At 47.2% G+C, this 21678-nt stretch overlaps 24 non-coding genes across 24 annotated transcripts; all 24 read right to left on the bottom strand.

Moving 5' to 3' along the window:
• Positions 1–116: 116 nt before the first annotated feature.
• TRNAV-UAC (transfer RNA valine (anticodon UAC)) lies at positions 117–189 on the bottom strand. The gene has a single exon. It is a non-coding gene; the product is annotated as a tRNA-Val (tRNA).
• A 385-nt stretch (positions 190–574) lies between these two features.
• On the bottom strand, positions 575–646 carry TRNAP-CGG (transfer RNA proline (anticodon CGG)). The gene has a single exon. It is a non-coding gene; the product is annotated as a tRNA-Pro (tRNA).
• Positions 647–1572: 926 nt separating this feature from the next.
• TRNAL-CAA (transfer RNA leucine (anticodon CAA)) lies at positions 1573–1684 on the bottom strand. The gene is made up of 2 exons: positions 1647–1684; positions 1573–1618 (listed from the first exon to the last, which is right to left on the bottom strand). It is a non-coding gene; the product is annotated as a tRNA-Leu (tRNA).
• A 289-nt stretch (positions 1685–1973) lies between these two features.
• TRNAV-AAC (transfer RNA valine (anticodon AAC)) lies at positions 1974–2046 on the bottom strand. Its single transcript has one exon. It is a non-coding gene; the product is annotated as a tRNA-Val (tRNA).
• Positions 2047–3391: 1345 nt separating this feature from the next.
• TRNAP-CGG (transfer RNA proline (anticodon CGG)) lies at positions 3392–3463 on the bottom strand. The gene has a single exon. It is a non-coding gene; the product is annotated as a tRNA-Pro (tRNA).
• Positions 3464–4400: 937 nt separating this feature from the next.
• Positions 4401–4512, bottom strand: TRNAL-CAA (transfer RNA leucine (anticodon CAA)). The gene is made up of 2 exons: positions 4475–4512; positions 4401–4446 (listed from the first exon to the last, which is right to left on the bottom strand). It is a non-coding gene; the product is annotated as a tRNA-Leu (tRNA).
• A 289-nt stretch (positions 4513–4801) lies between these two features.
• Positions 4802–4874, bottom strand: TRNAV-AAC (transfer RNA valine (anticodon AAC)). Its single transcript has one exon. It is a non-coding gene; the product is annotated as a tRNA-Val (tRNA).
• Positions 4875–5761: 887 nt separating this feature from the next.
• On the bottom strand, positions 5762–5834 carry TRNAV-UAC (transfer RNA valine (anticodon UAC)). Its single transcript has one exon. It is a non-coding gene; the product is annotated as a tRNA-Val (tRNA).
• A 1784-nt stretch (positions 5835–7618) lies between these two features.
• Positions 7619–7691, bottom strand: TRNAV-AAC (transfer RNA valine (anticodon AAC)). The gene has a single exon. It is a non-coding gene; the product is annotated as a tRNA-Val (tRNA).
• Positions 7692–8077: 386 nt separating this feature from the next.
• Positions 8078–8149, bottom strand: TRNAP-AGG (transfer RNA proline (anticodon AGG)). Its single transcript has one exon. It is a non-coding gene; the product is annotated as a tRNA-Pro (tRNA).
• An 887-nt stretch (positions 8150–9036) lies between these two features.
• On the bottom strand, positions 9037–9108 carry TRNAP-CGG (transfer RNA proline (anticodon CGG)). Its single transcript has one exon. It is a non-coding gene; the product is annotated as a tRNA-Pro (tRNA).
• A 1327-nt stretch (positions 9109–10435) lies between these two features.
• TRNAV-AAC (transfer RNA valine (anticodon AAC)) lies at positions 10436–10508 on the bottom strand. Its single transcript has one exon. It is a non-coding gene; the product is annotated as a tRNA-Val (tRNA).
• Positions 10509–10894: 386 nt separating this feature from the next.
• Positions 10895–10966, bottom strand: TRNAP-AGG (transfer RNA proline (anticodon AGG)). The gene has a single exon. It is a non-coding gene; the product is annotated as a tRNA-Pro (tRNA).
• An 887-nt stretch (positions 10967–11853) lies between these two features.
• On the bottom strand, positions 11854–11925 carry TRNAP-CGG (transfer RNA proline (anticodon CGG)). Its single transcript has one exon. It is a non-coding gene; the product is annotated as a tRNA-Pro (tRNA).
• Positions 11926–12851: 926 nt separating this feature from the next.
• Positions 12852–12963, bottom strand: TRNAL-CAA (transfer RNA leucine (anticodon CAA)). The gene is made up of 2 exons: positions 12926–12963; positions 12852–12897 (listed from the first exon to the last, which is right to left on the bottom strand). It is a non-coding gene; the product is annotated as a tRNA-Leu (tRNA).
• A 289-nt stretch (positions 12964–13252) lies between these two features.
• TRNAV-AAC (transfer RNA valine (anticodon AAC)) lies at positions 13253–13325 on the bottom strand. The gene has a single exon. It is a non-coding gene; the product is annotated as a tRNA-Val (tRNA).
• Positions 13326–13711: 386 nt separating this feature from the next.
• Positions 13712–13783, bottom strand: TRNAP-AGG (transfer RNA proline (anticodon AGG)). Its single transcript has one exon. It is a non-coding gene; the product is annotated as a tRNA-Pro (tRNA).
• An 887-nt stretch (positions 13784–14670) lies between these two features.
• On the bottom strand, positions 14671–14742 carry TRNAP-CGG (transfer RNA proline (anticodon CGG)). Its single transcript has one exon. It is a non-coding gene; the product is annotated as a tRNA-Pro (tRNA).
• A 1327-nt stretch (positions 14743–16069) lies between these two features.
• TRNAV-AAC (transfer RNA valine (anticodon AAC)) lies at positions 16070–16142 on the bottom strand. Its single transcript has one exon. It is a non-coding gene; the product is annotated as a tRNA-Val (tRNA).
• Positions 16143–16528: 386 nt separating this feature from the next.
• Positions 16529–16600, bottom strand: TRNAP-AGG (transfer RNA proline (anticodon AGG)). The gene has a single exon. It is a non-coding gene; the product is annotated as a tRNA-Pro (tRNA).
• Positions 16601–17487: 887 nt separating this feature from the next.
• Positions 17488–17559, bottom strand: TRNAP-CGG (transfer RNA proline (anticodon CGG)). Its single transcript has one exon. It is a non-coding gene; the product is annotated as a tRNA-Pro (tRNA).
• Positions 17560–18886: 1327 nt separating this feature from the next.
• TRNAV-AAC (transfer RNA valine (anticodon AAC)) lies at positions 18887–18959 on the bottom strand. The gene has a single exon. It is a non-coding gene; the product is annotated as a tRNA-Val (tRNA).
• A 386-nt stretch (positions 18960–19345) lies between these two features.
• TRNAP-AGG (transfer RNA proline (anticodon AGG)) lies at positions 19346–19417 on the bottom strand. Its single transcript has one exon. It is a non-coding gene; the product is annotated as a tRNA-Pro (tRNA).
• An 887-nt stretch (positions 19418–20304) lies between these two features.
• Positions 20305–20376, bottom strand: TRNAP-CGG (transfer RNA proline (anticodon CGG)). The gene has a single exon. It is a non-coding gene; the product is annotated as a tRNA-Pro (tRNA).
• Between the last annotated feature and the right edge of the window lie 1302 nt (positions 20377–21678).

Here is a 21678-nt window from a genome sequence, read left to right as displayed (position 1 = left end):
TTTGAGCTGTCACTGATGCCCCTGGAGCACAGTACGTCACGCTGGTGAGGGATAGACAGCTTCCATTATCTCAGCTTTCCTATAAGTTGAGAGAGTAAATGCAAACAATAAGCTGCTGTTTCTGCCCGGTCTCGAACCAGGGACCTTTCGCGTGTAAAGCGAACGTGATAACCACTACACCACAGAAACAGATACTCTTGCAGCAATCTTCTTGGCATGTAGTGGGCTGGAAAGCACAGACCAAGGGCCAATGTCCATGAAGCTCAACGTTGGACCCTCCTTACCCGATCTCTTTCTTTGGAAGAAAGGAACGAGGACCACTTTTATTCCAAAAGGCGATTTTAAAACCATACCTGAAATCACGCTAGAAAAACACTTTGAATTTAATGTTCCTACACTGATGGTCCACCCCAGAAAAGCAGTTGCAAAGAAGTCCGGCACTGAAATTCCATACGCCAAAACTGGGAAACAGCGTGCAGGGAAAGGAACTTTTTCACCATACACGGCGTCTTATAGCATTGAAAAGAAGAAATGGTCCTACATAATAAGCAGCCTAAAAATAATTCCACAACATGGGCTCGTCCGGGATTTGAACCCGGGACCTCTCGCACCCGAAGCGAGAATCATACCCCTAGACCAACGAGCCTGATTCCCCTGTTAGCAATTTGAACAATTTCTGATGCGTCTTTCAGAAACAAAGCAGTGCTATTTGGCTGCTCTCTCTCTATGTGAGCCACACAAAGTCATGTTTTCTCTCAAGGTGTTGTTTTTTTCACTCTTGCAAGGAAGGGATCAGCCGATATCCTAGCTGCCAGTGAGCAGAAAAAAGGCACTGATGAGAACTGCAGGCACTTTCTGGCACTTGTACTTCTCTGCAAGTCCTGGACCCTTGCCCCATTAACTTCCAGCCCAGAAGCAAGGGAGGGCCTGCCAATTCTTGCTCCTAAGAAAGAGGTGTTTGATTCTTGGATTCAAACACGCTCGGTCAGGCTCGATCAGGCGAGATTTATATGAGTGGCTCGCAGGACTAAAACACTCACCTGGGAGACCCAGGGTGGCTGAATTCCCAGAATGGCCATTGTTGGGCAAGTCACCTCCTTTCCTCCTGCCTCAATCTAGAATTGGCTGCAAATCACAAGATAGAGTTCAATGTCCATGTGTACTGCCTACTCCCAGCTACCTCGCTGTCTTCCTTATGTAAATTAAAATTCGCAAGGGGGGACCAATGACAATCTGCTCCTCCCACATAACCAGGAAGCCCTGTTGAACATGTCTGCCTGTGTTGTTGCAGGGACAGTGCCTTCTCCGCCCAAAAGGTGGCAGGAGAGCCTCACAACAAAGATGGGATCAACTGCTTAATGAGAAACCAGCACAGCAGTTAGTGTGATGGAGTGCAAATTTAACGGAAGGTGTGCCTGAGGTGTCCCTTCCAGGAATACATGGAATTGTGATTGAGGGCCCAGCCTGATCGTTGGTGGATTTCTCGTCATATGTTACAGGTCCGTGCAAAGATTGTGGTGTGTGGGGAATGCACTGCAAAAAACAGGACGATTTAAGGGTGTAAAAGAGACCTGTCAGAAGTGGGATTTGAACCCACGCCTCCATGAGGAGACCAGAAGTCTCAGTTGCACTGAAGATCAAGCTCTCTTGAGTCTGGCGCCTTAGACCACTCGGCCATCCTGACAGCCCTGGCTATGTACAGGTCTGACTCTTCTGTCTGCACTTGCCAATGTTTGCACTTACAGCGTTCGCAGCAATGTCACAGGTGTAAAGGCCCCACAATACACGATGGCATGATAAAATAAAAAGCTAGGCACAAGAGCGACCACTGATGGATGCGGATTACTTTGTTTCGTCTTGGAAAAGTAAAGGAAGTTTCCCACAGCTCGCTGGGTTCATGGACCGCCTCTTCTTAAGCTTGCATTGAGATAATAAGGTTTTAGAGGGTGCACATAAAAGCAGCTCATGCACAGTGTTTCTGCCCGGTCTCGAACCGGGGACCTTTCGCGTGTTAGGCGAACGTGATGACCACTACACTACAGAAACTAACTTGCTGTGTTTTACTGTTAGAGCAAGGTTCCTCTCAAGGATTCTCTCTACTTCTATTCTGCTGTATCAGCAGCCACTCAGAAAGCGAGGAGCAAGTGTGAAAACTGCAGAGATGTCAGCCAACATGCTTGCAATTAGACGTATTAAAAATTTACTTATGCAGGCATCGACAGACAAATATCTGATGCCTAAATGCCAGCAAGTACAGCTTGGGAAAGCATCACCTAGGACACACACAGACTAAGCATGAAGGCAGAAAAAGCATGGATATCCGTTTTTCTTCTGAGGTTCAAAATAATTTGTGCAACAATGCGCCGAGTGTAATGAGAAATAGTCAGGCATTGTCAGTTTTGAGTAGGATTCGTATGTTTACCTCTAAAAAAGGGCTCGTCCGGGATTTGAACCCGGGACCTCTTGCACCCTAAGCGAGAATCATACCCCTAGACCAACGAGCCGAGGCACACAAGAGACACCTTTTGCACCGGCTCCGGGGGTTATTGGCAGCGAGTTGGTGAATGATTCACCCAAAGCAAGCAACTGCACATGCTGCTCTCTTCTGCAATATGGTTGCTGTCTTTTCCATGGCCGTCATCGAACAAGAAATGAAAATACCTCCATCCTTCAGACATTTTGTTTGCTCTAGGTGTATGCTCTCGGTGAGGACAATAAAACAATTTCTGCTCTCATGCCTTGCTTTCATCAAGTAGGCCCACCCTTCAGTACAAAAGGACGTGCAAACGAATGGCGCAAACTATCGTCACTTCTCTTTTTGAGCTGTCACTGATGCCCCTGGAGCACAGTACGTCACGCTGGTGAGGGATAGACAGCTTCCATTATCTCAGCTTTCCTATAAGTTGAGAGAGTAAATGCAAACAATAAGCTGCTGTTTCTGCCCGGTCTCGAACCAGGGACCTTTCGCGTGTAAAGCGAACGTGACAACCACTACACCACAGAAACAGATACTCTTACAGCAATCTTCTTGGCATGTAGTGGGCTGGAAAGCACAGACCAAGGGCCAATGTCCATGAAGCTCAACGTTGGACCCTCCTTACCCGATCTCTTTCTTTGGAAGAAAGGAACGAGGACCACTTTTATTCCAAAAGGCGATTTTAAAACCATACCTGAAATCACGCTAGAAAAACACTTTGAATTTAATGTTCCTACACTGATGGTCCACCCCAGAAAAGCAGTTGCAAAGAAGTCCGGCACTGAAATTCTATACGCCAAAACTGGGAAACAGCGTGCAGGGAAAGGAACTTTTTCACCATACACGGCGTCTTATAGCATTGAAAAGAAGAAATGGTCCTACATAATAAGCAGCCTAAAAATAATTCCACAACATGGGCTCGTCCGGGATTTGAACCCGGGACCTCTCGCACCCGAAGCGAGAATCATACCGCTAGACCAACGAGCCTGATTCCCCTGTCAGCAATTTGAACAATTTCTGATGCGTCTTTCAGAAACAAAGCAGTGCTATTTGGCTGCACTCTCTCTATGTGAGCCACACAAAGTCATGTTTTCTCTCAAGGTGTTGTTTTTTTCACTCTTGCAAGGAAGGGATCAGCCGATATCCTAGCTGCCAGTGAGCAGAAAAAAGGCACTGATGAGAACTGCAGGCACTTTCTGGCACTTGTACTTCTCTGCAAGTCCTGGACCCTTGCCCCATTAACTTCCACCCCAGAAGCAAGGGAGGGCCTGCCAATTCTTGCTCCTAAGAAAGAGGTGTTTGATTCTAGGATTCAAACACGCTCACTCAGCGCTCGATCAGGCTCGATCAGGCGAGATTTATATGAGTGGCTCGCAGGACTGAAACACTCACCTGGGAGACCCAGGGTGGCTGAATTCCCAGAATGGCCATTGTTGGGCAAGTCACCTCCTTTCCTCCTGCCTCAATCTAGAATTGGCTGCAAATCACAAGATAGAGTTCAATGTCCGTGTGTACTGCCTACTCCCAGCTACCTCTCTGTCTTCCTTATGTAAATTAAAATTCGCAAGGGGGGACCAATGACAATCTGCTCCTCCCACATAACCAGGAAGCCCTGTTGAACATGTCTGCCTGTGTTGTTGCAGGGACAGTGCCTTCTCCGCCCAAAAGGTGGCAGGAGAGCCTCACAACAAAGATGGGATCAACTGCTTAATGAGAAACCAGCACAGCAGTTAGTGTGATGGAGTGCAAATTTAACGGAAGGTGTGCCTGAGGTGTCCCTTCCAGGAATACATGGAATTGTGATTGAGGGCCCAGCCTGATCGTTGGTGGATTTCTCGTCATATGTTACAGGTCCGTGCAAAGATTGTGGTGTGTGGGGAATGCACTGCAAAAAACAGGACGATTTAAGGGTGTAAAAGAGACCTGTCAGAAGTGGGATTTGAACCCACGCCTCCATGAGGAGACCAGAAGTCTCAGTTGCACTGAAGATCAAGCTCTCTTGAGTCTGGCGCCTTAGACCACTCGGCCATCCTGACAGCCCTGGCTATGTACAGGTCTGACTCTTCTGTCTGCACTTGCCAATGTTTGCACTTACAGCGTTCGCAGCAATGTCACAGGTGTAAAGGCACCACAATACACGATGGCATGATAAAAAAAAAAGCTAGGCACAAGAGCGACCACTGATGGATGCGGATTACTTTGTTTCGTCTTGGAAAAGTAAACGAAGTTTCCCACGGCTCGCTGGGTTCATGGACCGCCTCTTCTTAAGCTTGCATTGAGATAATAAGGTTTTAGAGGGTGCACATAAAAGCAGCTCATGCACAGTGTTTCTGCCCGGTCTCGAACCAGGGACCTTTCGCGTGTTAGGCGAACGTGATGACCACTACACTACAGAAACTAACTTGCTGTGTTTTACTGTTAGAGCAAGGTTCCTCTCAAGGATTCTCTCTACTTCTATTCTGCTGTATCAGCAGCCACTCAGAAAGCGAGGAGCAAGTGTGAAAACTGCAGAGATATCAGCCAACATGCTTGCAATTAGACGTATTAAAAATTTACTTATGCAGGCATCGACAGACAAATATCTGATGCCTAAATGCCAGCAAGTACAGCTTGGGAAAGCATCACCTGGGACACACACAGACTAAGCATGAAGGCAGAAAAAGCATGGATATCCGTTTTTCTTCTGAGGTTCAAAATAATTTGTGCAACAATGCGCCGAGTGTAATGAGAAATAGTCAGGCATTGTCAGTTTTGAGTAGGATTCGTATGTTTACCTCTAAAAAATGGCTCGTCTGGGATTTGAACCCGGGACCTCTCGCACCCTAAGCGAGAATCATACCCCTAGACCAACGAGCGGAGGCACACAAGAGTCACCTTTTGCACCGGCTCCGGGGGTTATTGGCAGCGAGTTGGTGAATGATTCACCCAAAGCAAGCAACTGCACATGCTGCTCTCTTCTGCAATATGGTTGCTGTCTTTTCCATGGCCGTCATCGAACAAGAAATGAAAATACCTCCATCCTTCAGACATTTTGTTTGCTCTAGGTGTATGCTCTCGGTGAGGACAATAAAACAATTTCTGCTCTCATGCCTTGCTTTCATCAAGTAGGCCCACCCTTCAGTACAAAAGGACGTGCAAACGAATGGCGCAAACTATCGTCACTTCTCTTTTTGAGCTGTCACTGATGCCCCTGGAGCACAGTACGTCACGCTGGTGAGGGATAGACAGCTTCCATTATCTCAGCTTTCCTATAAGTTGAGAGAGTAAATGCAAACAATAAGCTGCTGTTTCTGCCCGGTCTCGAACCAGGGACCTTTCGCGTGTAAAGCGAACGTGATAACCACTACACCACAGAAACAGATACTTTTGCCGCAATCTTCTTGGCATGTAGTGGGCTGGAAAGCACAGACCAAGGGCCAATGTCCATGAAGCTCAACGTTGGACCCTCCTTACCCGATCTCTTTCTTTGGAAGAAAGGAACGAGGACCACTTTTATTCCAAAAGGCGATTTTAAAACCATACTTGAAATCACGCTAGAAAAACACTTTGAATTTAATGTTCCTACACTGATGGTCCACCCCAGAAAAGCAGTTGCAAAGAAGTCCGGCACTGAAATTCTATACGCCAAAAGTGGGAAACAGCGTGCAGGGAAAAGAACTTTTTCACCATACACGGCGTCTTCTGGCATTGAAAAGAAGAAATGGTCCTACATAATAAGCAGCCTAAAAATAATTCCACAACATGGGATCGTCCGGGATTTGAACCCGGGACCTCTCGCACCCGAAGCGAGAATCATACCCCTAGACCAACGAGCCTGATTCCCCTGTCACCAATTTGAACAATTTCTGATGCGTCTTTCAGAAACAAAGCAGTGCTATTTGGCTGCTCTCTCTCTATGTGAGCCACACAAAGTCATGTTTTCTCTCAAGGTGTTGTTTTTTTCACTCTTGCAAGGAAGGGATCAGCCGATATCCTAGCTGCCAGTGAGCAGAAAAAAGGCACTGATGAGAACTGCAGGCACTTTCTGGCACTTGTACTTCTCTGCAAGTCCTGGACCCTTGCCCCATTAACTTCCACCCCAGAAGCAAGGGAGGGCCTGCCAATTCTTGCTCCTAAGAAAAAGGTGTTTGATTCTTGGATTCAAACACGCTCGATCAGGCTCGATCAGGCGAGATTTATATGAGTGGCTCGCAGGACTGAAACACTCACCTGGGAGACCCAGGGTGGCTGAATTCCCAGAATGGCCATTGTTGGGCAAGTCACCTCCTTTCCTCCTGCCTCAATCTAGAATTGGCTGCAAATCACAAGATAGAGTTCAATGTCCGTGTGTACTGCCTACTCCCAGCTACCTCTCTGTCTTCCTTATGTAAATTAAAATTCGCAAGGGGGGACCAATGACAATCTGCTCCTCCCACATAACCAGGAAGCCCTGTTGAACATGTCTGCCTGTGTTGTTGCAGGGACAGTGCCTTCTCCGCCCAAAAGGTGGCAGGAGAGCCTCACAACAAAGATGGGATCAACTGCTTAATGAGAAACCAGCACAGCAGTTAGTGTGATGGAGTGCAAATTTAACGGAAGGTGTGCCTGAGGTGTCCCTTCCAGGAATACATGGAATTGTGATTGAGGGCCCAGCCTGATCGTTGGTGGATTTCTCGTCATATGTTACAGGTCCGTGCAAAGATTGTGGTGTGTGGGGAATGCACTGCAAAAAACATGACGATTTAAGGGTGTAAAAGAGACCTGTCAGAAGTGGGATTTGAACCCACACCTCCATGAGGAGACCAGAAGTCTCAGTTGCACTGAAGATCAAGCTCTCTTGAGTCTGGCGCCTTAGACCACTCGGCCATCCTGACTGCCCTGGCTATGTACAGGTCTGACTCTTCTGTCTGCACTTGCCAATGTTTGCACTTACAGCGTTCGCAGCAATGTCACAGGTGTAAAGGCCCCACAATACACGATGGCATGATAAAATAAAAAGCTAGGCACAAGAGCGACCACTGATGGATGCGGATTACTTTGTTTCGTCTTGGAAAAGTAAAGGAAGTTTCCCACAGCTCGCTGGGTTCATGGACCGCCTCTTCTTAAGCTTGCATTGAGATAATAAGGTTTTAGAGGGTGCACATAAAAGCAGCTCATGCACAGTGTTTCTGCCCGGTCTCGAACCGGGGACCTTTCGCGTGTTAGGCGAACGTGATGACCACTACACTACAGAAACTAACTTGCTGTGTTTTACTGTTAGAGCAAGGTTCCTCTCAAGGATTCTCTCTACTTCTATTCTGCTGTATCAGCAGCCACTCAGAAAGCGAGGAGCAAGTGTGAAAACTGCAGAGATATCAGCCAACATGCTTGCAATTAGACGTATTAAAAATTTACTTATGCAGGCATCGACAGACAAATATCTGATGCCTAAATGCCAGCAAGTACAGCTTGGGAAAGCATCACCTGGGACACACACAGACTAAGCATGAAGGCAGAAAAAGCATGGATATCCGTTTTTCTTCTGAGGTTCAAAATAATTTGTGCAACAATGCGCCGAGTGTAATGAGAAATAGTCAGGCATTGTCAGTTTTGAGTAGGATTCGTATGTTTACCTCTAAAAAAGGGCTCGTCCGGGATTTGAACCCGGGACCTCTCGCACCCTAAGCGAGAATCATACCCCTAGACCAACGAGCCGAGGCACACAAGAGACACCTTTTGCACCAGCTCCGGGGGTTATTGGCAGCGAGTTGGTGAATGATTCACCCAAAGCAAGCAACTGCACATGCTGCTCTCTTCTGCAATATGGTTGCTGTCTTTTCCATGGCCGTCATCGAACAAGAAATGAAAATACCTCCATCCTTCAGACATTTTGTTTGCTCTAGGTGTATGCTCTCGGTGAGGACAATAAAACAATTTCTGCTCTCATGCCTTGCTTTCATCAAGTAGGCCCACCCTTCAGTACAAAAGGACGTGCAAACGAATGGCGCAAACTATCGTCACTTCTCTTTTTGAGCTGTCACTGATGCCCCTGGAGCACAGTACGTCACGCTGGTGAGGGATAGACAGCTTCCATTATCTCAGCTTTCCTATAAGTTGAGAGAGTAAATGCAAACAATAAGCTGCAGTTTCTGCCCGGTCTCGAACAAGGGACCTTTCGCGTGTAAAGCGAACGTGATAACCACTACACCACAGAAACAGATACTCTTGCAGCAATCTTCTTGGCATGTAGTGGGCTGGAAAGCACAGACCAAGGGCCAATGTCCATGAAGCTCAACGTTGGACCCTCCTTACCCGATCTCTTTCTTTGGAAGAAAGGAACGAGGACCACTTTTATTCCAAAAGGCGATTTTAAAACCATACCTGAAATCACGCTAGAAAAACACTTTGAATTTAATGTTCCTACACTGATGGTCCACCCCAGAAAAGCAGTTGCAAAGAAGTCCGGCACTGAAATTCTATACGCCAAAACTGGGAAACAGCGTGCAGGGAAAGGAACTTTTTCACCATACACGGCGTCTTATAGCATTGAAAAGAAGAAATGGTCCTACATAATAAGCAGCCTAAAAATAATTCCACAACATGGGCTCGTCCGGGATTTGAACCCGGGACCTCTCGCACCCGAAGTGAGAATCATACCCCTAGACCAACGAGCCTGATTCCCCTGTCAGCAATTTGAACAATTTCTGATGCGTCTTTCAGAAACAAAGCAGTGCTATTTGGCTGCTCTCTCTCTATGTGAGCCACACAAAGTCATGTTTTCTCTCAAGGTGTTGTTTTTTTCACTCTTGCAAGGAAGGGATCAGCCGATATCCTAGCTGCCAGTGAGCAGAAAAAAGGCACTGATGAGAACTGCAGGCACTTTCTGGCACTTGTACTTCTCTGCAAGTCCTGGACCCTTGCCCCATTAACTTCCACCCCAGAAGCAAGGGAGGGCCTGCCAATTCTTGCTCCTAAGAAAGAGGTGTTTGATTCTTGGATTCAAACACGCTCGATCAGGCGAGATCAGGCGAGATTTATATGAGTGGCTCGCAGGACTGAAACACTCACCTGGGAGACCCAGGGTGGCTGAATTCCCAGAATGGCCATTGTTGGGCAAGTCACCTCCTTTCCTCCTGCCTCAATCTAGAATTGGCTGCAAATCACAAGATAGAGTTCAATGTCCGTGTGTACTGCCTACTCCCAGCTACCTCTCTGTCTTCCTTATGTAAATTAAAATTCGCAAGGGGGGACCAATGACAATCTGCTCCTCCCACATAACCAGGAAGCCCTGTTGAACATGTCTGCCTGTGTTGTTGCAGGGACAGTGCCTTCTCCGCCCAAAAGGTGGCAGGAGAGCCTCACAACAAAGATGGGATCAACTGCTTAATGAGAAACCAGCACAGCAGTTAGTGTGATGGAGTGCAAATTTAACGGAAGGTGTGCCTGAGGTGTCCCTTCCAGGAATACATGGAATTGTGATTGAGGGCCCAGCCTGATCGTTGGTGGATTTCTCGTCATATGTTACAGGTCCGTGCAAAGATTGTGGTGTGTGGGGAATGCACTGCAAAAAACAGGACGATTTAAGGGTGTAAAAGAGACCTGTCAGAAGTGGGATTTGAACCCACGCCTCCATGAGGAGACCAGAAGTCTCAGTTGCACTGAAGAGCAAGCTCTCTTGAGTCTGGCGTCTTAGACCACTCGGCCATCCTGACTGCCCTGGCTATGTACAGGTCTGACTCTTCTGTCTGCACTTGCCAATGTTTGCACTTACAGCGTTCGCAGCAATGTCACAGGTGTAAAGGCCCCACAATACACGATGGCATGATAAAATAAAAAGCTAGGCACAAGAGCGACCACTGATGGATGCGGATTACTTTGTTTCGTCTTGGAAAAGTAAAGGAAGTTTCCCACAGCTCGCTGGGTTCATGGACCGCCTCTTCTTAAGCTTGCATTGAGATAATAAGGTTTTAGAGGGTGCACATAAAAGCAGCTCATGCACAGTGTTTCTGCCCGGTCTCGAACCGGGGACCTTTCGCGTGTTAGGCGAACGTGATGACCACTACACTACAGAAACTAACTTGCTGTGTTTTACTGTTAGAGCAAGGTTCCTCTCAAGGATTCTCTCTACTTCTATTCTGCTGTATCAGCAGCCACTCAGAAAGCGAGGAGCAAGTGTGAAAACTGCAGAGATATCAGCCAACATGCTTGCAATTAGACGTATTAAAAATTTACTTATGCAGGCATCGACAGACAAATATCTGATGCCTAAATGCCAGCAAGTACAGCTTGGGAAAGCATCACCTGGGACACACACAGACTAAGCATGAAGGCAGAAAAAGCATGGATATCCGTTTTTCTTCTGAGGTTCAAAATAATTTGTGCAACAATGCGCCGAGTGTAATGAGAAATAGTCAGGCATTGTCAGTTTTGAGTAGGATTCGTATGTTTACCTCTAAAAAAGGGCTCGTCCGGGATTTGAACCCGGGACCTCTCGCACCCTAAGCGAGAATCATACCCCTAGACCAACGAGCCGAGGCACACAAGAGACACCTTTTGCACCGGCTCCGGGGGTTATTGGCAGCGAGTTGGTGAATGATTCACCCAAAGCAAGCAACTGCACATGCTGCTCTCTTCTGCAATATGGTTGCTGTCTTTTCCATGGCCGTCATCGAACAAGAAATGAAAATACCTCCATCCTTCAGACATTTTGTTTGCTCTAGGTGTATGCTCTCGGTGAGGACAATAAAACAATTTCTGCTCTCATGCCTTGCTTTCATCAAGTAGGCCCACCCTTCAGTACAAAAGGACGTGCAAACGAATGGCGCAAACTATCGTCACTTCTCTTTTTGAGCTGTCACTGATGCCCCTGGAGCACAGTACGTCACGCTGGTGAGGGATAGACAGCTTCCATTATCTCAGCTTTCCTATAAGTTGAGAGAGTAAATGCAAACAATAAGCTGCAGTTTCTGCCCGGTCTCGAACAAGGGACCTTTCGCGTGTAAAGCGAACGTGATAACCACTACACCACAGAAACAGATACTCTTGCAGCAATCTTCTTGGCATGTAGTGGGCTGGAAAGCACAGACCAAGGGCCAATGTCCATGAAGCTCAACGTTGGACCCTCCTTACCCGATCTCTTTCTTTGGAAGAAAGGAACGAGGACCACTTTTATTCCAAAAGGCGATTTTAAAACCATACCTGAAATCACGCTAGAAAAACACTTTGAATTTAATGTTCCTACACTGATGGTCCACCCCAGAAAAGCAGTTGCAAAGAAGTCCGGCACTGAAATTCTATACGCCAAAACTGGGAAACAGCGTGCAGGGAAAGGAACTTTTTCACCATACACGGCGTCTTATAGCATTGAAAAGAAGAAATGGTCCTACATAATAAGCAGCCTAAAAATAATTCCACAACATGGGCTCGTCCGGGATTTGAACCCGGGACCTCTCGCACCCGAAGCGAGAATCATACCCCTAGACCAACGAGCCTGATTCCCCTGTCAGCAATTTGAACAATTTCTGATGCGTCTTTCAGAAACAAAGCAGTGCTATTTGGCTGCTCTCTCTCTATGTGAGCCACACAAAGTCATGTTTTCTCTCAAGGTGTTGTTTTTTTCACTCTTGCAAGGAAGGGATCAGCCGATATCCTAGCTGCCAGTGAGCAGAAAAAAGGCACTGATGAGAACTGCAGGCACTTTCTGGCACTTGTACTTCTCTGCAAGTCCTGGACCCTTGCCCCATTAACTTCCACCCCAGAAGCAAGGGAGGGCCTGCCAATTCTTGCTCCTAAGAAAGAGGTGTTTGATTCTTGGATTCAAACACGCTCGATCAGGCTCGATCAGGCGAGATTTATATGAGTGGCTCGCAGGACTGAAACACTCACCTGGGAGACCCAGGGTGGCTGAATTCCCAGAATGGCCATTGTTGGGCAAGTCACCTCCTTTCCTCCTGCCTCAATCTAGAATTGGCTGCAAATCACAAGATAGAGTTCAATGTCCGTGTGTACTGCCTACTCCCAGCTACCTCTCTGTCTTCCTTATGTAAATTAAAATTCGCAAGGGGGGACCAATGACAATCTGCTCCTCCCACATAACCAGGAAGCCCTGTTGAACATGTCTGCCTGTGTTGTTGCAGGGACAGTGCCTTCTCCGCCCAAAAGGTGGCAGGAGAGCCTCACAACAAAGATGGGATCAACTGCTTAATGAGAAACCAGCACAGCAGTTAGTGTGATGGAGTGCAAATTTAACGGAAGGTGTGCCTGAGGTGTCCCTTCCAGGAATACATGGAATTGTGATTGAGGGCCCAGCCTGATCGTTGGTGGATTTCTCGTCATATGTTACAGGTCCGTGCAAAGATTGTGGTGTGTGGGGAATGCACTGCAAAAAACAGGACGATTTAAGGGTGTAAAAGAGACCTGTCAGAAGTGGGATTTGAACCCACGCCTCCATGAGGAGACCAGAAGTCTCAGTTGCACTGAAGATCAAGCTCTCTTGAGTCTGGCGCCTTAGACCACTCGGCCATCCTGACTGCCCTGGCTATGTACAGGTCTGACTCTTCTGTCTGCACTTGCCAATGTTTGCACTTACAGCGTTCGCAGCAATGTCACAGGTGTAAAGGCCCCACAATACACGATGGCATGATAAAATAAAAAGCTAGGCACAAGAGCGACCACTGATGGATGCGGATTACTTTGTTTCGTCTTGGAAAAGTAAAGGAAGTTTCCCACAGCTCGCTGGGTTCATGGACCGCCTCTTCTTAAGCTTGCATTGAGATAATAAGGTTTTAGAGGGTGCACATAAAAGCAGCTCATGCACAGTGTTTCTGCCCGGTCTCGAACCGGGGACCTTTCGCGTGTTAGGCGAACGTGATGACCACTACACTACAGAAACTAACTTGCTGTGTTTTACTGTTAGAGCAAGGTTCCTCTCAAGGATTCTCTCTACTTCTATTCTGCTGTATCAGCAGCCACTCAGAAAGCGAGGAGCAAGTGTGAAAACTGCAGAGATATCAGCCAACATGCTTGCAATTAGACGTATTAAAAATTTACTTATGCAGGCATCGACAGACAAATATCTGATGCCTAAATGCCAGCAAGTACAGCTTGGGAAAGCATCACCTGGGACACACACAGACTAAGCATGAAGGCAGAAAAAGCATGGATATCCGTTTTTCTTCTGAGGTTCAAAATAATTTGTGCAACAATGCGCCGAGTGTAATGAGAAATAGTCAGGCATTGTCAGTTTTGAGTAGGATTCGTATGTTTACCTCTAAAAAAGGGCTCGTCCGGGATTTGAACCCGGGACCTCTCGCACCCTAAGCGAGAATCATACCCCTAGACCAACGAGCCGAGGCACACAAGAGACACCTTTTGCACCGGCTCCGGGGGTTATTGGCAGCGAGTTGGTGAATGATTCACCCAAAGCAAGCAACTGCACATGCTGCTCTCTTCTGCAATATGGTTGCTGTCTTTTCCATGGCCGTCATCGAACAAGAAATGAAAATACCTCCATCCTTCAGACATTTTGTTTGCTCTAGGTGTATGCTCTCGGTGAGGACAATAAAACAATTTCTGCTCTCATGCCTTGCTTTCATCAAGTAGGCCCACCCTTCAGTACAAAAGGACGTGCAAACGAATGGCGCAAACTATCGTCACTTCTCTTTTTGAGCTGTCACTGATGCCCCTGGAGCACAGTACGTCACGCTGGTGAGGGATAGACAGCTTCCATTATCTCAGCTTTCCTATAAGTTGAGAGAGTAAATGCAAACAATAAGCTGCAGTTTCTGCCCGGTCTCGAACAAGGGACCTTTCGCGTGTAAAGCGAACGTGATAACCACTACACCACAGAAACAGATACTCTTGCAGCAATCTTCTTGGCATGTAGTGGGCTGGAAAGCACAGACCAAGGGCCAATGTCCATGAAGCTCAACGTTGGACCCTCCTTACCCGATCTCTTTCTTTGGAAGAAAGGAACGAGGACCACTTTTATTCCAAAAGGCGATTTTAAAACCATACCTGAAATCACGCTAGAAAAACACTTTGAATTTAATGTTCCTACACTGATGGTCCACCCCAGAAAAGCAGTTGCAAAGAAGTCCGGCACTGAAATTCTATACGCCAAAACTGGGAAACAGCGTGCAGGGAAAGGAACTTTTTCACCATACACGGCGTCTTATAGCATTGAAAAGAAGAAATGGTCCTACATAATAAGCAGCCTAAAAATAATTCCACAACATGGGCTCGTCCGGGATTTGAACCCGGGACCTCTCGCACCCGAAGCGAGAATCATACCCCTAGACCAACGAGCCTGATTCCCCTGTCAGCAATTTGAACAATTTCTGATGCGTCTTTCAGAAACAAAGCAGTGCTATTTGGCTGCTCTCTCTCTATGTGAGCCACACAAAGTCATGTTTTCTCTCAAGGTGTTGTTTTTTTCACTCTTGCAAGGAAGGGATCAGCCGATATCCTAGCTGCCAGTGAGCAGAAAAAAGGCACTGATGAGAACTGCAGGCACTTTCTGGCACTTGTACTTCTCTGCAAGTCCTGGACCCTTGCCCCATTAACTTCCACCCCAGAAGCAAGGGAGGGCCTGCCAATTCTTGCTCCTAAGAAAGAGGTGTTTGATTCTTGGATTCAAACACGCTCGATCAGGCTCGATCAGTCGAGATTTATATGAGTGGCTCGCAGGACTGAAACACTCACCTGGGAGACCCAGGGTGGCTGAATTCCCAGAATGGCCATTGTTGGGCAAGTCACCTCCTTTCCTCTTGCCTCAATCTAGAATTGGCTGCAAATCACAAGATAGAGTTCAATGTCCGTGTGTACTGCCTACTCCCAGCTACCTCTCTGTCTTCCTTATGTAAATTAAAATTCGCAAGGGGGGACCAATGACAATCTGCTCCTCCCACATAACCAGGAAGCCCTGTTGAACATGTCTGCCTGTGTTGTTGCAGGGACAGTGCCTTCTCCGCCCAAAAGGTGGCAGGAGAGCCTCACAACAAAGATGGGATCAACTGCTTAATGAGAAACCAGCACAGCAGTTAGTGTGATGGAGTGCAAATTTAACGGAAGGTGTGCCTGAGGTGTCCCTTCCAGGAATACATGGAATTGTGATTGAGGGCCCAGCCTGATCGTTGGTGGATTTCTCGTCATATGTTACAGGTCCGTGCAAAGATTGTGGTGTGTGGGGAATGCACTGCAAAAAACAGGACGATTTAAGGGTGTAAAAGAGACCTGTCAGAAGTGGGATTTGAACCCACGCCTCCATGAGGAGACCAGAAGTCTCAGTTGCACTGAAGATCAAGCTCTCTTGAGTCTGGCACCTTAGACCACTCGGCCATCCTGACTGCCCTGGCTATGTACAGGTCTGACTCTTCTGTCTGCACTTGCCAATGTTTGCACTTACAGCGTTCGCAGCAATGTCACAGGTGTAAAGGCCCCACAATACACGATGGCATGATAAAATAAAAAGCTAGGCACAAGAGCGACCACTGATGGATGCGGATTACTTTGTTTCGTCTTGGAAAAGTAAAGGAAGTTTCCCACAGCTCGCTGGGTTCATGGACCGCCTCTTCTTAAGCTTGCATTGAGATAATAAGGTTTTAGAGGGTGCACATAAAACCAGCTCATGCACAGTGTTTCTGCCCGGTCTCGAACCGGGGACCTTTCGCGTGTTAGGCGAACGTGATGACCACTACACTACAGAAACTAACTTGCTGTGTTTTACTGTTAGAGCAAGGTTCCTCTCAAGGATTCTCTCTACTTCTATTCTGCTGTATCAGCAGCCACTCAGAAAGCGAGGAGCAAGTGTGAAAACTGCAGAGATATCAGCCAACATGCTTGCAATTAGACGTATTAAAAATTTACTTATGCAGGCATCGACAGACAAATATCTGATGCCTAAATGCCAGCAAGTACAGCTTGGGAAAGCATCACCTGGGACACACACAGACTAAGCATGAAGGCAGAAAAAGCATGGATATCCGTTTTTCTTCTGAGGTTCAAAATAATTTGTGCAACAATGCGCCGAGTGTAATGAGAAATAGTCAGGCATTGTCAGTTTTGAGTAGGATTCGTATGTTTACCTCTAAAAAAGGGCTCGTCCGGGATTTGAACCCGGGACCTCTCGCACCCTAAGCGAGAATCATACCCCTAGACCAACGAGCCGAGGCACACAAGAGACACCTTTTGCACCGGCTCCGGGGGTTATTGGCAGCGAGTTGGTGAATGATTCACCCAAAGCAAGCAACTGCACATGCTGCTCTCTTCTGCAATATGGTTGCTGTCTTTTCCATGGCCGTCATCGAACAAGAAATGAAAATACCTCCATCCTTCAGACATTTTGTTTGCTCTAGGTGTATGCTCTCGGTGAGGACAATAAAACAATTTCTGCTCTCATGCCTTGCTTTCATCAAGTAGGCCCACCCTTCAGTACAAAAGGACGTGCAAACGAATGGCGCAAACTATCGTCACTTCTCTTTTTGAGCTGTCACTGATGCCCCTGGAGCACAGTACGTCACGCTGGTGAGGGATAGACAGCTTCCATTATCTCAGCTTTCCTATAAGTTGAGAGAGTAAATGCAAACAATAAGCTGCAGTTTCTGCCCGGTCTCGAACAAGGGACCTTTCGCGTGTAAAGCGAACGTGATAACCACTACACCACAGAAACAGATACTCTTGCAGCAATCTTCTTGGCATGTAGTGGGCTGGAAAGCACAGACCAAGGGCCAATGTCCATGAAGCTCAACGTTGGACCCTCCTTACCCGATCTCTTTCTTTGGAAGAAAGGAACGAGGACCACTTTTATTCCAAAAGGCGATTTTAAAACCATACCTGAAATCACGCTAGAAAAACACTTTGAATTTAATGTTCCTACACTGATGGTCCACCCCAGAAAAGCAGTTGCAAAGAAGTCCGGCACTGAAATTCTATACGCCAAAACTGGGAAACAGCGTGCAGGGAAAGGAACTTTTTCACCATACACGGCGTCTTATAGCATTGAAAAGAAGAAATGGTCCTACATAATAAGCAGCCTAAAAATAATTCCACAACATGGGCTCGTCCGGGATTTGAACCCGGGACCTCTCGCACCCGAAGCGAGAATCATACCCCTAGACCAACGAGCCTGATTCCCCTGTCAGCAATTTGAACAATTTCTGATGCGTCTTTCAGAAACAAAGCAGTGCTATTTGGCTGCTCTCTCTCTATGTGAGCCACACAAAGTCATGTTTTCTCTCAAGGTGTTGTTTTTTTCACTCTTGCAAGGAAGGGATCAGCCGATATCCTAGCTGCCAGTGAGCAGAAAAAAGGCACTGATGAGAACTGCAGGCACTTTCTGGCACTTGTACTTCTCTGCAAGTCCTGGACCCTTGCCCCATTAACTTCCACCCCAGAAGCAAGGGAGGGCCTGCCAATTCTTGCTCCTAAGAAAGAGGTGTTTGATTCTTGGATTCAAACACGCTCGATCAGGCTCGATCAGGCGAGATTTATATGAGTGGCTCGCAGGACTGAAACACTCACCTGGGAGACCCAGGGTGGCTGAATTCCCAGAATGGCCATTGTTGGGCAAGTCACCTCCTTTCCTCTTGCCTCAATCTAGAATTGGCTGCAAATCACAAGATAGAGTTCAATGTCCGTGTGTACTGCCTACTCCCAGCTACCTCTCTGTCTTCCTTATGTAAATTAAAATTCGCAAGGGGGGACCAATGACAATCTGCTCCTCCCACATAACCAGGAAGCCCTGTTGAACATGTCTGCCTGTGTTGTTGCAGGGACAGTGCCTTCTCCGCCCAAAAGGTGGCAGGAGAGCCTCACAACAAAGATGGGATCAACTGCTTAATGAGAAACCAGCACAGCAGTTAGTGTGATGGAGTGCAAATTTAACGGAAGGTGTGCCTGAGGTGTCCCTTCCAGGAATACATGGAATTGTGATTGAGGGCCCAGCCTGATCGTTGGTGGATTTCTCGTCATATGTTACAGGTCCGTGCAAAGATTGTGGTGTGTGGGGAATGCACTGCAAAAAACAGGACGATTTAAGGGTGTAAAAGAGACCTGTCAGAAGTGGGATTTGAACCCACGCCTCCATGAGGAGACCAGAAGTCTCAGTTGGACTGAAGATCAAGCTCTCTTGAGTCTGGCACCTTAGACCACTCGGCCATCCTGACTGCCCTGGCTATGTACAGGTCTGACTCTTCTGTCTGCACTTGCCAATGTTTGCACTTACAGCGTTCGCAGCAATGTCACAGGTGTAAAGGCCCCACAATACACGATGGCATGATAAAATAAAAAGCTAGGCACAAGAGCGACCACTGATGGATGCGGATTACTTTGTTTCGTCTTGGAAAAGTAAAGGAAGTTTCCCACAGCTCGCTGGGTTCATGGACCGCCTCTTCTTAAGCTTGCATTGAGATAATAAGGTTTTAGAGGGTGCACATAAAAGCAGCTCATGCACAGTGTTTCTGCCCGGTCTCGAACCGGGGACCTTTCGCGTGTTAGGCGAACGTGATGACCACTACACTACAGAAACTAACTTGCTGTGTTTTACTGTTAGAGCAAGGTTCCTCTCAAGGATTCTCTCTACTTCTATTCTGCTGTATCAGCAGCCACTCAGAAAGCGAGGAGCAAGTGTGAAAACTGCAGAGATATCAGCCAACATGCTTGCAATTAGACGTATTAAAAATTTACTTATGCAGGCATCGACAGACAAATATCTGATGCCTAAATGCCAGCAAGTACAGCTTGGGAAAGCATCACCTGGGACACACACAGACTAAGCATGAAGGCAGAAAAAGCATGGATATCCGTTTTTCTTCTGAGGTTCAAAATAATTTGTGCAACAATGCGCCGAGTGTAATGAGAAATAGTCAGGCATTGTCAGTTTTGAGTAGGATTCGTATGTTTACCTCTAAAAAAGGGCTCGTCCGGGATTTGAACCCGGGACCTCTCGCACCCTAAGCGAGAATCATACCCCTAGACCAACGAGCCGAGGCACACAAGAGACACCTTTTGCACCGGCTCCGGGGGTTATTGGCAGCGAGTTGGTGAATGATTCACCCAAAGCAAGCAACTGCACATGCTGCTCTCTTCTGCAATATGGTTGCTGTCTTTTCCATGGCCGTCATCGAACAAGAAATGAAAATACCTCCATCCTTCAGACATTTTGTTTGCTCTAGGTGTATGCTCTCGGTGAGGACAATAAAACAATTTCTGCTCTCATGCCTTGCTTTCATCAAGTAGGCCCACCCTTCAGTACAAAAGGACGTGCAAACGAATGGCGCAAACTATCGTCACTTCTCTTTTTGAGCTGTCACTGATGCCCCTGGAGCACAGTACGTCACGCTGGTGAGGGATAGACAGCTTCCATTATCTCAGCTTTCCTATAAGTTGAGAGAGTAAATGCAAACAATAAGCTGCAGTTTCTGCCCGGTCTCGAACAAGGGACCTTTCGCGTGTAAAGCGAACGTGATAACCACTACACCACAGAAACAGATACTCTTGCAGCAATCTTCTTGGCATGTAGTGGGCTGGAAAGCACAGACCAAGGGCCAATGTCCATGAAGCTCAACGTTGGACCCTCCTTACCCGATCTCTTTCTTTGGAAGAAAGGAACGAGGACCACTTTTATTCCAAAAGGCGATTTTAAAACCATACCTGAAATCACGCTAGAAAAACACTTTGAATTTAATGTTCCTACACTGATGGTCCACCCCAGAAAAGCAGTTGCAAAGAAGTCCGGCACTGAAATTCTATACGCCAAAACTGGGAAACAGCGTGCAGGGAAAGGAACTTTTTCACCATACACGGCGTCTTATAGCATTGAAAAGAAGAAATGGTCCTACATAATAAGCAGCCTAAAAATAATTCCACAACATGGGCTCGTCCGGGATTTGAACCCGGGACCTCTCGCACCCGAAGCGAGAATCATACCCCTAGACCAACGAGCCTGATTCCCCTGTCAGCAATTTGAACAATTTCTGATGCGTCTTTCAGAAACAAAGCAGTGCTATTTGGCTGCTCTCTCTCTATGTGAGCCACACAAAGTCATGTTTTCTCTCAAGGTGTTGTTTTTTTCACTCTTGCAAGGAAGGGATCAGCCGATATCCTAGCTGCCAGTGAGCAGAAAAAAGGCACTGATGAGAACTGCAGGCACTTTCTGGCACTTGTACTTCTCTGCAAGTCCTGGACCCTTGCCCCATTAACTTCCACCCCAGAAGCAAGGGAGGGCCTGCCAATTCTTGCTCCTAAGAAAGAGGTGTTTGATTCTTGGATTCAAACACGCTCGATCAGGCTCGATCAGGCGAGATTTATATGAGTGGCTCGCAGGACTGAAACACTCACCTGGGAGACCCAGGGTGGCTGAATTCCCAGAATGGCCATTGTTGGGCAAGTCACCTCCTTTCCTCTTGCCTCAATCTAGAATTGGCTGCAAATCACAAGATAGAGTTCAATGTCCGTGTGTACTGCCTACTCCCAGCTACCTCTCTGTCTTCCTTATGTAAATTAAAATTCGCAAGGGGGGACCAATGACAATCTGCTCCTCCCACATAACCAGGAAGCCCTGTTGAACATGTCTGCCTGTGTTGTTGCAGGGACAGTGCCTTCTCCGCCCAAAAGGTGGCAGGAGAGCCTCACAACAAAGATGGGATCAACTGCTTAATGAGAAACCAGCACAGCAGTTAGTGTGATGGAGTGCAAATTTAACGGAAGGTGTGCCTGAGGTGTCCCTTCCAGGAATACATGGAATTGTGATTGAGGGCCCAGCCTGATCGTTGGTGGATTTCTCGTCATATGTTACAGGTCCGTGCAAAGATTGTGGTGTGTGGGGAATGCACTGCAAAAAACAGGACGATTTAAGGGTGTAAAAGAGACCTGTCAGAAGTGGGATTTGAACCCACGCCTCCATGAGGAGACCAGAAGTCTCAGTTGGACTGAAGATCAAGCTCTCTTGAGTCTGGCACCTTAGACCACTCGGCCATCCTGACTGCCCTGGCTATGTACAGGTCTGACTCTTCTGTCTGTACTTGCCAATGTTTGCACTTACAGCGTTCGCAGCAATGTCACAGGTGTAAAGGCCCCACAATACACGATGGCATGATAAAATAAAAAGCTAGGCACAAGAGCGACCACTGATGGATGCGGATTACTTTGTTTCGTCTTGGAAAAGTAAAGGAAGTTTCCCACAGCTCGCTGGGTTCATGGACCGCCTCTTCTTAAGCTTGCATTGAGATAATAAGGTTTTAGAGGGT

Source organism: Triturus cristatus, chromosome 10 (genome assembly GCF_964204655.1).
Source record: "Triturus cristatus chromosome 10, aTriCri1.1, whole genome shotgun sequence".
Taxonomy (NCBI): domain Eukaryota; kingdom Metazoa; phylum Chordata; class Amphibia; order Caudata; family Salamandridae; genus Triturus; species Triturus cristatus.
The sequence above is the reverse complement of the archived record's forward strand: the minus strand, read 5'-3'. Positions and strand labels throughout refer to the sequence as shown.